Here is a 5,524-nt window from a genome sequence, read left to right on the forward strand (position 1 = left end):
ACCCAGCTCCACCAAGCGTGTCCTCACTTGCTGGAGCCGGGTGGACGCTGCCGTGAGCGGCGCGGCTGTGAGACATCCTGCTGCAGCGCTGTGCTGTAGTGCTTCTCTCCCATGTATGCCCTGCGGCTGTCCCCCGTCTCCCTGCGGCTCTCCCCCCCCTCTCCTCCTCTGGGTCCCACATCTCAGTCTGACATTTTTTTATGTCGGACTGAGATGACGGAAACGGGGCCAAATCCTATCGAATTTGGCCCCGTTTCACTCAAAAGTACGTGAGTCGGCAGCTATACCGACGATTCACGTACTATTTATAAGTTGAATTCCATGACTTGTCAAATAAAAACTGATGGGACTGAATAGGTCGAATCACTATTCGACCTTAAAAAGTCGAAAACTGCCGTCTTTTCGACAGACGGCAGTTTTCGGACCTAATTGAATATAACATGAGTGTAGCTAAAAAACATTGGCCCATAATTGAATCTGATAGGAATTTGAATGTAACGGATACTAGCCTTATGCCATGCTTTTCACGGGGTAAAAATCTTTGTGATCTGTTAGTGAAAAGCGATATATCTAAGCTATCTAAGGTGCCTGAAAGAGAAGGAGTATTCTTTTCTAAAAAGCCTAAGATGGGCTGTGTGAAATGCTCGTGTGTGACCTGTCAGTATATGCTCACAGGTGACTTTTTTAACCGTCCACAAACAGGGAAGGAAATCTAAATCTGCCACCAGCTTAATTGTAACTCATCATTTGTAATATACCAGATAATTTGCCCATGTGGGCTGAGTTACATCGGGAAAACTGAAAGAAAGTTCAAGGAACAGATGTCGGCACACCACCCCCGCCATTAGAAATGCACTGGAAATAGGTACCAGCGAGCAACCGGTGGCCAGGCATTTTGCCTTACATCACCCCGTTAGTAGTATTAGATATAGAATGATTGACCAGGTACCGCTGACCCCACGTGGAGGCAACAGGGCAGCACAATTATTGCAAATAGAAACTAGATGGATCCTGCGATTAGAAGTAATTCACCCCAAAGGTCTGAATGAAACAGTACTGGTGAGCGGGAAATTCACTTGGGGTGAACTGAATTAATGGTATGTAATTTTTTATGTTGTTTTATAAAACCTGACGACAATTGCACCGCCGACTGAAACGTTGTTGTTGATGTAACACTGAAGTTGTGAGCTTTATTCAGTAGCTATGAGTGCCGCATCTACAGTACATGTTTGGTATATATATATATATATATATATATATATATATATTAGCAATTTTCAAGTGAACTACATTTAAATAAATGGCCCCTAAAAACCTTTGTGTAACTTATACGTACTCTTTTATAATCTATATGAAAACTCTAATTATACTCTAAATATTTTTTCTAGATCTGTTATATTCTTAGTTCTTAGGGCCTGATTCAGAGATGTATGTTAAGCCATCGATTAACGTACATCTCAGATGTTTTAGGGTCTCCGCTTGCATAGGACACGTTCTGCACCTGAGCAGAAATACTTAATGGTGGGTTGATTCTGTTAGTAGTGGAGTGCACTACTGCGCAGTCTCCAACAAAATGGCTCCTCAACGAATGCTTCATTCCCTAACCAAGATGGCCACCAATGTTGTATATGTGCGTCACCATCTTGCCACTGTGTAAGAGTGGCATGGTGGAGGAATGATGTCTTCAAACAGTACAGTCACCAGCTGGTGATCTATCAGCAACTCTGCACCACTACAGGCTCTGCTCCATCTACACCCAGACCTACAATATGTAACAGTGAGTACGGCTCCACTACTGCAAAATAAACCACACAGCCTGCTTAAGTGAGTGGCCTACGATATATATGCTGGTGTGTACAGTACTCTGCTCACCACCTGCACACACATTCCCAATAGATTCCATATTACACTCTATACTTGGTAATTTAACCTTGCACCCGATAGTTATCCTGCTATAGGATAATATATTAGATTCTGTACTATGCTAATTACACTCCTCCATATCCCATCTACAGTAATCACATTAATGGGGCCTAGACCTGTGCGCTCCCAGTAACATAGTCCATACCACCTTGCAGTGGTTATTGAGAAAGACGATGGGCTCGGTTGCACCTAATCACTGACTGCGCTAACTCCTAATTGGCTTTAGAATCTTAGATATGTTCAGCCTGTCATGACGCAGAGTGTGTGTATGTGTGTGTGTGTGGGGGGGGGGGCGGGCCTCAAAAAAGAGGATGGGTCCAACTAGAGGCGGCATCTCCTATACACTATTTAGTTGTCCAACTTTAGAGCAGGATTGTTCCAATGATAGACTGGTTATTGTTTTGCATTACCAGCGATGTTTCAAGTGAAAAACTAAAAAAACAAACAATAACTATATGACTATAAAAAAATATAGGCAGCGTGTTTCATCCCTTGTCTATTATAACTAAAATGTAAACACCCCTAAAAATTAAATTTGAAAGTAAATTGTTTTTTATTTCAAATAAAAGACTTCAGAACCTTTTTCACCACTGTTAACATTTTTAAAAATCGTTCTTTTTTTATTTCTTGTTTCTTAATCCCATATGGTCCAAATGGAAAAGAAATATATATTTGCAAAACAAGATCTACCCGGAACTCTCCTCCCCTGGTCAGCGTGGGAGAGCGCTTGTGATTGGCTGGCTGGTAAAGGAGAGCCCTGGCACTCAGATTCTTTTTCTTTCTTAAACCTTTTTTTGGATTAATGGATAGAGATTTTAGGAACCCCTGCCCATTATACCAGGGCCATTGTGGTGGCAAATAGCTGTGATGCCAATCTAGTGCACTGGCCTGGCTGAGTTTGGGTAGAACCCAAACTGGGGGGCAGATGTATCAAGCCTTGGACAGAGATAAAACGGAGTAACCGATCAATCAGCTTCTGTCATTTCAAAGACTGTGCTAGATAAATGACAGAAGCTATTGGTTGCTATTGGCAACTTCACTCTATTTCCAATGCTTGATAAATCTCCCCCTAGTTTGTCTTTAAAGGAAACCACCAGCTATATGGCTTCTGGGTTAAAGTTATGAGATAGTGTATTTATTCATAAATACATATATTTATACACACACACATATATAGTCAATGTGATTACAAGGCAGCAAAAAAATTCAAGTAATGAGGTGGCACAAGATAAAAGTAATGAAATAATTCTGTATGTGTATGTAGTTACTATAATGCATTGTAATACATATTAATGTGATTTGTATGACTTCTTCTTTTTTTTTTTTTTTTAAACTTCAGCCAGTCAATCAGTTTCTGTACATCATGTAACACAGTGTAATTCTGATGAAATAAATCCCAAATGTGTTCTCCCATAATGAATCGCTCAGTGAACTTTTAACCAATGTAATAGTTGCTTTTTCTTGTGTAGCTAATTAATTGCTCCCACTGAGGAGAACTTTGCACAAGGGAAATCTGACAATATTCAGCGTCTCTCCTGGTGGGAAATTATCCTCTCTTTTCTGAAACTTCATTTGTAGTGATGCAAATACTAAGTCCAAACTTTTCTTGTATAACCAATGTTAATGCAATGGATTAGTAGTGGACATAACCAGTAATAAGCACAATAAATCAGTACTGTAACATTATGTAGCATTACAAAGAAACTGTATGTGGGCACAGAGATATAATAATAATAATAATAATAATAATAATAATAATGCTATATTATTATTATTATTATTGTTATTATTTTACCATTCACATGACATCCCAATGCTCCATATTCTAATAATAATGATAATAATAATAATAATAATAATAATAACAACATTATTATTATTATTATTATTATTATTATTAATATATGGATCATTGGGATTCCATGTGATTGGTATAAGTATTATTAGTATTATTATTATTCCAATCCAATATATATATTTGCAACCTCGATATTGGCAGCACACCAATAACCACTATATGCGTCCCGGTGCCCTCCTTAGTAACCAAGCATGGTTACACCATTCAGCAGACACTGCAGGCGGCACTCGGAAAATATTATTTTCCGAGTGCCGCCTGCAGTGTCTGATATATATATATATATATATATATATTATATATATGTATATTAGTGATGTGCACTGGAAATTTTTCGTGTTTCATGTTTTGGTTTTGGATTCGGTTCCGCGGCCGTGTTTTGGATTCGGAGGCATTTTGGCAAAACCTCCCTGAAAATTTTTTGGCGGATTCGGGTGTGTTTTTTCAAAACCCCCTCAAAAACAGCTTAAATCATAGAATTTGAGGGTAATTTTGATCCTATAGTATTATTAACCTCAATAACCATAATTTCCACTCATTTCCAGTCTATTCTGAACACCTCACACCTCACAATATTATTTTTAGTCCTAAAATTTGCACCAATGTCGCTGGATGGCTAAGCTAAACGACCCAAGTGGCCGACACAAACACCTGGCCCATCTAGGAGTGGCACTGCAGTGTCAGACAGGATGGCAGATTTAAAAAATCGTCCCCAAACAGCACGATGCAAAGAAAAAAAGAGGTGCAATGAGGTACCTGTGTGACTAAGCTAAGCGACCCAAGTGGCCGACACAAACACCTGGCCCATCTAGGAGTGGCACTGCAGTGTCAGACAGGATGGCAGATTTAAAAAATAGTCCCCAAACAGCACATGATGCAAAGAAAAAAAGAGGTGCAATGAGGTAGCTGTGTGACTAAGCTAAGCGACCCAAGTGGGCGACACAAACACCTGGCCCATCTAGAAGTGGCACTGCAGTGTCAGACAGGAGGGCAGATTTAAAAAATAGCCCCCAAACAGCACATGATGCAAAGAAAAAAAGAGGTGCAATGAGGTAGCTGTGTGGCTAAGCTAAGCGACCCAACACAAACACCTGGCCCATCTAGGAGTGGCACTGCAGTTTTCTAGCGAGAGGATGAGTGCTTCCATCCTCATGTGAATCTGAACCACTAGCCATGAACATAGGCCAGGGCCTCAGCCGTTCCTTGCCACTCCGTGTCGTAAATGGCATATTGGCAAGTTTACGCTTCTCATCAGATGCTTTTAATTTTGATTTTTGGGTCATTTTACTGAACTTTTGTAGTATACTTGACGACACCGAGGTAGAGCAATGGACTACTGTACCGTACTGCTATATATATACTGGTGGTCACAGCAACATTCTGCACTGTCCCCTCCTACTATATACTGTGCACAACTAAAATGCAGCACAGGTATGGATGCATAGTATACTTGATGACACAGAGGTAGAGCAGTGGACTACTGTACCGTACTGCTATATATATACTGGTGGTCACAGCAACATTCTGCACTGTCCCCTCCTACTATATACTGCGCACAACTAAAATGCAGCACAGGTATGGATGCATAGTATACTTGACGACACAGAGGTAGAGCAGTGGACTACTGTACCGTACTGCTATATATATATATACTGGTGTTCACAGTAACATTCTGCACTGTCCCCTCCTACTATATACTGCGCACATGCAGCACAGGTATGGATGCATAGCAAGGACGTGCAGTCA

This window comes from Pseudophryne corroboree, chromosome 7 (genome assembly GCF_028390025.1).
Source record: "Pseudophryne corroboree isolate aPseCor3 chromosome 7, aPseCor3.hap2, whole genome shotgun sequence".
Lineage (NCBI taxonomy): Eukaryota > Metazoa > Chordata > Amphibia > Anura > Myobatrachidae > Pseudophryne > Pseudophryne corroboree.